This window comes from Cervus elaphus, chromosome X (genome assembly GCF_910594005.1).
Source record: "Cervus elaphus chromosome X, mCerEla1.1, whole genome shotgun sequence".
NCBI lineage: Eukaryota > Metazoa > Chordata > Mammalia > Artiodactyla > Cervidae > Cervus > Cervus elaphus.
In genome coordinates this window covers 67,798,924-67,811,140 of record NC_057848.1, presented here as the reverse complement: position 1 = coordinate 67,811,140, position 12,217 = coordinate 67,798,924, and the positions used below count along the sequence as shown (strand labels likewise).

At 39.7% G+C, this 12,217-nt stretch overlaps 1 non-coding gene across 1 annotated transcript; it reads right to left on the bottom strand.

Moving 5' to 3' along the window:
* Positions 1-11,551: 11,551 nt before the first annotated feature.
* Positions 11,552-11,658, bottom strand: LOC122690984. The gene has a single exon (XR_006340235.1). It is a non-coding gene; the product is annotated as a U6 spliceosomal RNA (small nuclear RNA).
* Positions 11,659-12,217: the final 559 nt, after the last annotated feature.

The window sequence follows — 12,217 nt, the reverse complement described above, 5'->3', positions numbered from 1 at the left end:
GATCAGCTGCATGAAATGAGGCTGAAGGGTCCAGCAATATTAAGACAGAAGAGTGGTCATTGACGTCACAGAATGGAGGCCATGGTGACTATGATCAGTGCAATTTTAGGGGAATGGTAGGAGCTGAAGGCAGGATTGGAATGGTTGAAAAAAAGAAGAGCAGATGATGAACCAGTGACAAAGAGTACACACAGCATTTTAGACAAGTTATTCTGTGAATACTGGCAGAGAGACGGGACAGTAGCTGGAAAGCAGGCAAAATGAGGTCAAGGGAGGTTTGGTTATTATTTTTTCAAGATGCAAGATATTTAAGTATGTACTACAGTTACTTCATCCATTAACCTGTTGAAGGATATTTGGGTTGTTTCCAGTTCCTAGATGTTAAAAAAAAATGCTGCTTCAAACATTTGTGGAAACATTTTTGTGTGAACATGAGTTTTCATTTTTCATGGGTAAATGCCCAAGACTGCAGTTGCTGGGTTATATGGTGATTTTATATTTAATTTTTAAAGAAGACTGTGACCTGTTTTTCAGAATACTACTTCACACTCCCACCAGCAACGTATGAGTGGTCTAGTTTTTCCACATGCTAACCAACATTTGGGGTTGTCACTTTATTTCAGTCATTCTGACAGATGTACAATGATATTTCATTATGGTTTTTACTTTGAAAAAGTGAAAGTGTTAGTTGCTCAGTCATGTATGACTCTTTGCAACCCCATGGACTGTAACCTGCCAGGCTCCTCTGTCCATGGAATTCTCCAGGCAAGAATACTGGAGTGAGTTGCCATACCCTCTTCCAGGTGATCTTCCCAACCCAGGGATTGAATCCAGGTCTCCTGCATTGCAGGCAAATTCTTTACCATCTGAGCCACCAGGGAAGCTTTGCATTTCCCTAAATGGCTAATGAAGTTGTATTTCTTTTAATGTGCTTATATGTCACCTATATATCCTCTTTGGTGAAATATGGTTTTTGCCCATTTTAAAATTAGATTGCTTTCTTTTCTTCTGTTGAGTTTTGGGAAATGTGATATAATCTAGATCCTAGTCTCTTGTCAGATACATGGCTTACAGATATTTTCTCCTACTTGCTAGCATGTCTTTTCAGTATTTCACAGAGGAAATGTTTTAAATTTTGATGAAGTACAATTTATCAGTTTTTCTTTTTCTGGATCATATCCCTGGCTTCAAGTCTAAGCACTTTTTGCATAGCCCTAGGCCCTGAAGCCCTAGGTCTCCTATGTTGTTATCTAAAAGTTTTATAGTTTTACATTTTACATTTAAGACTATGATCCATTTTGAGTTAATTTTTCTATAAGGTGTGAGGTTTAGGTTTAGAAAACATTCTTTATTCCCCATAGATGCACAATACATGATAGTCAGTTAATCCTTGAACAACATGGGGTTTAAGGCCTCAGACCCTCTGCACTGTTGGAAATCCATGCATAACTTATGGTTGGCCCTTTGTGTCTGGTTTTTCCATACCCTCAGATTCAACCATCTGTGGGTCATGCAATACTTACTTACTATCAAAAAAAATTCGAGTGTAAGTGGACCTTCCTGGTTCAAGCCTATGTTGTTCAAGGGTCAAATGTATTCTAATTAAAATATTTACTTTATATTGCAAGTGGAATAAGTATTGATACATTTCACTTCCTCCATCAAGTTTGATATTTTCTATTATAAATGGGAGATACTCCTAGAAAAGCCATTTGACATAGCAGCATAAAGCAAATGTTTTCATGAGCAACATTAACAATTGCTATTTCCAAAATGGGGCTATATTAAACAACACTGAAGGAACTTTTAACTTAAATGTATGACCAGTGATCATTTGGGGGTTTCACATTAGAAACTAGAGTTTCTAAATTTCATTTTAAGAGGAAAAAGAAAAAAAAAAACAACTTGTTCTTTTGGTTGCCTTGAACTGCAAAGGTAAAATGGAAGAACGCCATCAGTACAGGGGTTCAATCTACTTTTTAGAATTAACAGTACTGTGTTTTCCCCTCAAATTATCTGGAAAATAACCTTAACCTTGCATTCAATTTCATATGTAGTATGGTCACAGGTTTCTAAACTACCTGAATCCAGTTTCATATGATTTGAGCTCATAATATACCAGCAAAATCTTCTTTAAAACTTGTTTGATCATATTTCTTTCTGCTCCCCACTCTCACAGTCAGTGTCCCCTCATTTACCCATAAATAGCCCAGATTTCTTACTTTTGTATCGCAGGCTCTCCCACTATGGCCTCCACAGTACATCATCATGTAAACTAGTCTAATTCTATCTTTGAACCTTCCATGAACTGCCTGCAACCATGCTTTTACTCCCGTTATCCTATTATATCTGACATTCTATCTGCTGAGCACCCTCTTGTTTTTCCTGAAAGTGAAAGTCGCTCAGTCATGTCTGACTCTTTGCAAACCCATGGATTGTACAGACCATGGAATTCTCCAGGCCAGAATACTGGAGTGGGTACTTTCCCTTCTCCAGGGGATCTTTCCAATCCAGGGATTGAACCCAGGTCTCCTGCACTGCAGGCAGATTCTTTACCAACTGAACTATCAGGGAAGCCCTGGTTTTTTCTAGTCAGCAAGAATGCTAACTTCAATCAACCAACCCTGCTCATTCCAGCTCAAATACTCCAAGCATCCCCCTTGTCATCCAGAATAAAGTGCAGGAGCCTTTCTGTCACCTAAGAGATGCTACCTGATCTGGCCAGTGTTCTCTCTCTGACCTTATCTCATGATGATTTCCCTGCTCACAATGGCCTCTTCCTCCATCTTTAAAATCAGAAGCCTCACATCTTCAAAGCTCTCTCTGACCCACAGTTCTGCCTCCTTCTTTCACTTAACAAGGACACTTTTGATAACATTGGGCTCACCTGTATAACCCAGAATAATCTCCTTATCTCAAGATTCTTAATCATAGCTACAAAATCCTTTGCCAAGTGAGATACCATATTCACACCTTCCAGAGAGTGGGACATTGACACCTTTGGGGGTCATTATTCTGCAAACTATGCCTCCCAAATCTTCGTGTGTTATTTCCTCGTGTCATCCAATTTCCTCATCGAATTTCACCTAATCATTGATATCTTCTCTGAGTGCCCTAAGTAAAATATTATACCTTCATGTCCCTATATATTCTTCTTCCTTACTTTCCTTTCCTTAATAATATTATTACCTTAGTTCAGTTCAGTCACTTAATCATGTCCAACTCTTTGTGACCCTGATGTATAATTTTCTTTATGTTTATCATTTGTCTCAACTAAAATACAACTTCCACAAAAGTAGAGTTTTTGTCTGTTTTCTTCACTGCTGTATCCCTGTCCCCCTACTCCATCTAGAATAATGTCTGCCATATAGAAAGTGCTCAAAGAATGGTTATGGAAACAGTGAATACTGAATTTCTGAATGTATCACTTTTCTACTCCAGTTACTTTCCTGGAGGTTAAGAACTCTGTTTTATATCAAATTCATAAAGTCTCTGTACTGAAGAAATCTAATTTCATTATTTGGATTCTATCTTGCCTAGCAAGAAGTGAGAACCATCACATTCCTATTCTGACCCTGCTATCTCTCCTCATCTTAGAAATTTGTATTCAGTTATCTTCTATACTAGAGCTTTCTCTTACTCTTCTCATGAGATGGAACAGACAGGCAACAGAGTTTTCTTAAAGGTAGTGGGCTCTAGCTTTCCTACACAGGTAGGAAAAAACTCTTGGAAACATAGTAACTTAGACATCATATTACATAATTGGGAATACATTTTATTTTATTATTAAAAAAATTGGCTGTACTGCACCACATAGCATGTGGCATCTTAGTTCTCTGACCACGGGTTGAACCCATGCCCCTTACATTGAAAGCACAGAGTCTTAACCAGTGAACCACCAGGAAAGTCCCAGAAATATATTTTAAATAAACATTTGCTTAGAAGCATATTTTTAAAATAAATAAAGTTGTTTTTCCTGTAGTCTTAAAAGTCAAATTAAGCTTAATACATTCCACAAAAATGAGTGAAATCATATAGTATTTGTCTGTCTCCATATGACCTATTTCACTTAGCATAATAGCCCGAGTTCATACACATGAGCACTCTGTAGTGTACACAAAAGTAGAAATATAATGCTCTACTCATGAAATTTACCTAATAGCATAAATCCATGTTATATCTTTAAAATGTTTTAAAAACTTAATACACATTTGACTTTTATGGATATTCTAAATAAAAAAATAGAAACATCAGTATCTGATACAATGGGGTTAAAGGAAGAAACATAGGAGAGAGTCCCACTGTATTATCAACTTATTATATATTATTACATCATATTAATTTTTGTCTTGGAGTTTCATTTTCCTTATTTACAAAACGGTGATAATAGAAACAGCAGTATTTACCTAATATCACTGAAAGAAAAAGATGATGATACGGTGAACAAATCAGAAATGGTTCCTAAAAAGAAGTTGTTAAAAACCATGACTCAATACTGGTCACATCAAATGATTGGAGGAGGATGGAATTGAGATCGGGAGGAGGGTGGAACAGAATGGAGGCAGACCCAGGGGAAGAAGCGAGAGAGCTCCCTCTACTGGTGGAATAAGCAGTCTTCCTTTCTCTCGGGAGTCAAAGGCCAGAAAATCTTATTAATAACAAAAGAACCTCCCAGAATATTAAACTTGAGTAGCATCCTGAGGAGAGGTCAGAAGCTAAAGGAGTTGAAAGTCTAGAAAAAAATATTGGGAATAAAGTTTCAAGACTGGGAACAAAGATGGCAGTGGCAGGAGAGCTCCTGGAGGGAAAGCTGACAATAAGGAAGGGATGGAGAGAATCAGGCAGTCTCTACCACAGGCCAGCAAACAGGAGGAGGCAAGAAGTGGGGTTAGGTAGTCTGGTGTATCAGACACCATGTGATAGGTAAGGAACCTGTTTCCTAACGTCCTGGGCAGTCACGAGGACCACCGAGTTCCCAAGGGCTAAGCCTGTTGCTACTCCCACAGCCTGAGCTTCTAGGCCTTTGCTGCATCACACAACAGTACATGGTAATATTCTCTCGGCGGGTGAATCATTCTAATACCTTGTCAGGTTAGGCTCCTAGTCCTGCTTTTCCAAAGCACAACAATGTCTGGGGCCAGGCCTGGGTAGAGACTGACAGATTCAGGACAGCTGATGATCATAAAGTGACTGATCACTTCTAACACATACAACAATAAGCACGGTAATGGTATTTTTAAAAGTCACATGCAAACAAGACCCAAATAAATGTATATTTTACATTTAGGGTTTTTTTTTGTTTGTTTGTTTTTCCAAAATACCCAAATAATTACACAGGGACAGAAGAGAAACTCCATAGCTATCCAATGGCTACTCTGATCTGTCCCCGAGAAACAGCATGATGCTAACACTCTGGCTTTAACAATGCAAAAAATATCCTCACATCCATTTCTAGAGTACAGAAGGAAAAATGAAGGAGATTAACCAGAAGATGTGTCAGCAATGATTGAAAAGAACACAGACAGAATCATTTGGAACTGTCACTGCCAAGAGGCAGGCTCTCTGATATTTTGGCCTGTTTCATAAAGGCCTCTATCATACATACACCTACATATATATCAAATATTTTTTGGTATTATGAAGCCAACTCGAGATGTTAAAACAACTGGTATTTTGGGGCACATCAAATAATGAATCCATTTGTTGAAAATAGATAGAAATGTAAATTGTTTACTAGTGTGGCTATAAAAGCCTTAAACCTTCCACTCACAACTTATGCCGTCAAATGCTTATTTGACTAAATTTTTCCCTTTTTTCACTAGAGGGCTGTCTCACTATAGATCTAGTGCAAAAAGATGCCACAATTAGCTTATCTCCATGGATTAATTCACTTAATCAATAAATTTTTGAGTCTTTACTAAGTGGTGAATAATCTGCTAAGCCCTAGGATATATATGTGAACCAAAACTCCTGCCCTCAAGGAATTTATAATCTAGCTCCCAAACTGCACCCAACTGCCACCTCCTAATACAGACCCAGATACTGAGGACAAGGAAATCAGTCCCTGCTCTTTTATCTCTGCCAGTAGGCCTTGCAGAAATCCATGGTGCCAGTTGGCATAACAAGTTGGGCTGTCTATTAACTAAGGCTGTCCCATTAGGCTTTGAGCACTTTGGGACAAGCTAGGGTGCTGTCTAAAGAGAATCCTTCTCTACATCTGTGTTTGTATTCCTGCCCTGCAAATAGGTTCATCTGCACCATTTTTCTAGACTCCACATAGATACATTCATAGATACCTAGTGGGAGCCCACAGTATAGCACAGGGAGCTCACCTCTGTGCTCTGTGATGATCTAGAGAGGTAGGGTGGGAGGGTGGTGGGAGGGAGGCTCAAGAGGGAGGAGATATATGTTTACATATGGCTGAAATTAGAAGATGCTTACTCCTTGGAAGAAAAGCAATGACAAATCTAGACAAAGTTTAAAAAGCAGAGACATTACTTTGCCAACAAAGGTCCGTCTAGTCAAAGCTATGGTTTTTCCAGTAGTCATGTATGGATGTGAGAGTCAGACCATAAAGAAGGCTGAGAGCCAAAAAATTGATGCTTTTGAACTGTGGTGTTGGAGAAGACTCCTGAGAGTCCTTTCGAATGCAAGGAGATCAAACCAGTCAATCCTAAAGAAAATCAGTCCTGAATATTCATTGGAGGGACTGATGCTGAGGCTGAAGCACCAAAACTTGGGTCACCTGATGTGAAGAGCTGATCCATTGGAAAACCCCCTGATGCTGGGAAAGTTTGAAGGCAGGAGAAGGGGACTACAGAGGATAAAATGGTTAGATGGCTTCACTGACTCAATGGGCAGGAGTTTGAGCAAGCTTGGGAAATGGTGAAGGACAGGGAAGCCTGGTGTGCTGCAGTCCAAGGGGTTGCAAAGAGTTGGACACGACTGAGTGAGTGAACAACAATAACAAATGGCTGAATCACTTTGTTGTACAGCAGAAACTAACACAATATTATAAAGCAATTATCCTCCAACTTAAAAAAATAGATAATCCTTCTTCAACTGAGATCCTGGGGACGTATTAATAACTGGATGTATCACTTACTCATCTGGAATCTAAGCTATGAGGGCAGGAGCCTTGTCTTGTCCATGGCTGTATCACCAGCCCCAGGGATAGTATAAATAAATATAAAAGGCACTCAATAAACATCTGTTGCATTAATAAATTAACAAAAATTAGCTTTTCTGATTTCTAGATTCTGATTCTTCTTACTACACCATACTATTTTGTGCCCTAAGAAACTGTGTTATCAATCATTTCACAGGGAGGTGGCAAAATTCCCAAAAGGGAGGATATTGCTGCTTCCCCTGCCAGAACCTTGGCACCAGCATGGTTTGTAAAACTGGCCTTGATGTTGGCCCATTGTCTGCTCAGGGTTCTGACTCCGATTCATCCCTGTACAGTCAGCGCTCAGCAAGAGAGAGTTCCAAACCCCTGAGCCCTATTCACGGCTAACATCCTTGACCCTTTCTCCTGATGTCACTCTGTCTCCTGAGTTGTCCCTCCTTGCCCCTAGTTTCTTATTTCTTACATGAGTTCTCATTTTGGACCCTGCAGTCACCCTCTTAGATCTGCAATTGCTGTTTCACCTTTGAAACTCATATGGCAGTGCTGAAATTGCCTTGTGGCCTGCCCAGTCTTTTCTGGCTGCCCTTAGTAACTATGTTTCTTGATAAGGCTACCAAATGCCATAATCCTCTTCAGAGTTGGCTCTCATGGCTGGCATCCACTTATACTGGCTGAATCCAATTCCTCCAAGAGGAGGAATCAGACACAGTTCAGTTCAGTTCAGTTCAGTCGCTTCCAAGTCTTTACGACCCCATGGACTGCAGCATGCCAGGCCTCCCTGTCTATCACTGACTCTGGAGTTTACTCAAGCTCATGTCCACTGAGTCGGTGATGCCATCCAACCATCTAATCCTCTGTTGTCCCCTTCTCCTCCTGCCTTCAATCATGCCCAGCACCAGGGTCTTTTCAAATGAGTCAGGTTTTTGCATCAGGTGGCCAAAGTATTGGAGTTTCAGCTTCAGCATCAGTCCTTCCAATGAATATTCAGGACTGATTTCCTTTAGGATGAACTGGTTGGATCTCCTTGCAGTCCAAGGGACTCTCAAGAGTCTTCTACAACACTACAGCTCAAAAGCATCAGTTCTTTGGCGCTCAGCTTTCTCTATAGTCCAATTCTTATATCCATACATGACTACTGGAAAAACCATAGCTTTGGCTAGACAGAAAGCATTCAATAAATGTTTGTTCATTTGAGTTCATTCATAATAGTAGAGGATGCAAAATGGGGTCACAGCCTAGCTCACAACAGTCCTCAGACTGTGTTGTCCTCCCTTTGGATGAATTCTCCTTTGCCCCTAAACACGTAGTTTACATGGAATGTACTACAGTTGACCCTTGAATAGCATGACTTTGAACTGTGCCAGTTCACTAATAGGCAGATTTTTATTTTTCAATAGTAAATGCTATGTGTGTGCATGCTAAGTCGCTTCAGTCAGTTAGTCAGACTCTTTGCGACCCCATGGACTGTGGCCCACTACATTCCTCTGTCCATGGAATTCTCCAGGCAAGAATGCTGGAGTGGGTTGCCATGCCCTCCCCCAGGGGATCTTCCCAAGCCAGGGATCATCGAACCAGTGTCTCTTATGTCTCCTGCATTGGCAAACAGGTTCTTTACCACTAGGGCCATCTGGGAAGCCCTGTAAATACTACAGTACTACACAATCTGCCATTAGTTGAATCCACAGATGCAGAACCTCAGGGATGGATAAGGAGGTCTGACTCTAAGTGGCATGCAGATTTTTGACTGCAGGGAGAGTCTGTGCCCCTAACCTCTGTGTTGTTCAAGGGTCAACTGTATTTTCTTATATCATGCAGCTCCTAATCACAGTTTATGATGGAGGAAGGGAGAACTTGACCAAATCTTAAAAAAAGCATGTGACCTACTGCTACTGCTAAATCACTTCAGTCGTGTCCGACTCTGTGCAACCCCATCCCTGGTATTCTCTAGGCAAGAACACTGGAGTGGGTTGCCATTTCCTTCTCCAGTGCATAAAAGTGAAAAGTGAAAGTGAAGTCACTCAGTCATGTCTGACTCTTTGTGACCCCATGGACTGCAGCCTACCAGGCTCCTCCATCCATGGGATTTTGCAGGCAAGAGTACTGGAGTGGGGTGCCATTGCCTTCTCCATGTGACCTACAATTAACCCTAATTCTTTTATCAAGAACAGCCTTGGAAGACTTGGAAAATGGGAGCAAAACGAAGAATCATGAGGTTGCCTGATGAAATAATTTCTTCTTCAGTCAAAAAATTAGTCAGCAAATGAATGTTTCTGACTCAATTTATTATCACTGTCCATCAAGGTAAAGTATGTACACTCTTTGTGTAGTAATTTCTCTATCTCCTGTTATTAAATGGGAGTTTTTACTGCTATTTTATTCCAGTTTTGTTTCACAGATTGCCGGGAGAAATATCAATAAACTCAGATATGCAGATGACACCACCCTTATGGCAGAAAGTGAAGAGGAACTAAAAAGCCTTTTGATGAAAGTGAAAGAGGAGAGTGAAAAAATTGGCTTAAAGCTCAACATTCAGAAAACTAAGATCATGGCATCTGGTCACATCACTTCATAGCAAATAGATGGGGAAACAGTGGAAACAGTGTCAGACTTTATTTTGAGGGGCTCCCAAATCACTGCAGATGGTGATTGCAGCCATGAAATTAAAAGACGCTTACTCCTTGGAAGGAAAGTTATGACCAACCTAGATAGTATATTAAAAAGCAGAGACATTACTTTGACAACACAGATCCATGTAGTCAAGGCTATGGTTTTTCCAGTGGTCATGTATGGATGTGAGAGTTGGACTGTGAAGAAAGCTGAGCATGGAAAAATTGATGCTTTTGAACTGTGGTGTTGGAGAAGACTCTTGAGAGTCCCTTGGACTGCAAGGATATCCAACTAGTCCATCCTAAATGAGATCAGTCCTGGGTGTTCATTGGAAGGACTGATGCTGAAGCTGAAACTCCAATACTTTGGCCACCTCATGCGAAGAGTTGACTCATTGGAAAACACCCTGATATTGGGAGGGATTGGAGGCAGGAGGAGAAGGGGATGACAGAGGATGATATGGCTGGATGGCATCACCAGCTTGATGGACATGAGTTTGAGGAAACTCTGGGAGTTAGTGATGGACAGGGAGGCCAGGTGTGCTGCAATTCATGGGGTTGCAAAGAGTTGGACACAACTGAGTGACTGAACTGACTGATTTTGTATATATATATATAAAATATAATATGATCATATATATTATATGAATATATGACATAAATAATATAAATATAAATATATAATATATAAAACATATATATTATATAATATATATGATATATAATATATAATTTATATAATATAATATAAATATATATAAATATATATGTATTATATATAAATATATTTATATAAAATATATAAATAAATTATATATATATATTATATATATATAAAATCCTGTGAATGGTTAAGTGTGTCATTGAATCATACAGTATATGAACGTAAGGAACCATATTTGAACCTGGTCCAGAGGAACAGGTGTCATTTTGAGATCCTAAACTTGAAGATGATGCTGTGACCATGTCTAACCTGGATTGTGTCACATTGCTGAGACTGAGGCAAGATTACAGTTGCATGAGGGAAAATTGCATTATCCTTGGTGCTAATGATACTGGGAAGATGAATACTTTTAAAAGAGTGTTATACAAAGAAGGTATATCTATGCTAGGCAATTGAGGGGTGTGATACATTTTTTTCTAAGTTGACATTTTTATCTGGCTTCCAGTGATTCTCTTCATTGTGACATCTCTGCTATCATCTCTTTGGCACAGAATCTACTTCTTGCACCCTGAGTACTGTCCACGGTTTAGACCAATGTTTCTGTATTGTTACAGGACCTTATCAAGACAGCCACAAGGATCAGTGGTCAGTTTGGGGATAGGGCAGATGTCCCAGAGTGCTTTGATTATTACCTTCTGGAAGCTTGGTTGTTCACTGCATCATTCATTTTTATGAACACGTTTCACCCTTCTAAAACATAATCCCTTTACCCAGGATATGTTAAATGAGGTATCTCTTGCCTAATGATAACAGGCCACACTCACCAATATCATGCATTTGTAATCCACCCTTCAGTGATGAAATAAAAAAAAATTAAAAATAATTAATGGAACAAAATAAATATAATAGTTTTGAGTGTGTCACATGAAGTGAGAGTAAGCATTAATCTGACATTTTGTTGTGTGTGTGTGTGTGTGCAGTCGTGTGCAGGCACACACACTGCGTCACTGGAGAGTTATGCTCAAAAAGTGTGAAAGCCATGGCACCAAAGCATTCAAATCTGTGACTCAGTGAGGCTGCTCTAAGAGTGTAAGAAATCAGTCCAGATCGGTTCATTTTTTTTTCTTTATCTTTTTTTTTTCTTTTTTTCTCAAAAATATGGAACGCTTCACGAATTGGCATATCGTCCTTGCGCAGGGGCCATGCTAATCTTCTCTGTATCGTTCCAATTCTAGTATATGTGCTGCCGAAGCGAGCACCAGATCGGTTCATTTTTAATGAGCAGCCCAGGTATGTAGGAGGTGAAAAAAACCTCGAGAAAAGTGAGTCATTAAAGAAGCTCCTCTGTACACGAAGGAAAATATTCTCCCCTAAGTGACACTCTGTGGAATAATTCACGCTTATGAATTTGGTGAGTACTGTAAACCAAAAGGCTAGAAAGAAGTTCATTTCAGTAGCTGCAGCCTTACAAGCTGTAGAAGAGTTTCAATTACCCAGGAGATAGGCTTAGTGTGAAATCCCCATATTATTCAAAATCTGATGAAGGGTCAGAGAAAGCTCTAGAATCAAGGCCATGATGATGGCACAATCATAGCAGGATAATAGGTGTGCATTTTGAGAAAGAAAGCAAAATATCAAGATGATTGGGTTCTGACTGGACACCTAAGCTCATTTTTCTCAGTGTGGCTGGAATGACAAGAGCCTCCTGTTCTGTGTAATTCCTCTCGAAGGGAGGGCTTCAGTCCTCAGTAGAACCTGCTGTGAGATAACAGCCTTATTACTGAAGTGTATAACTTCAGTTGAGTGACAGTTACAGTT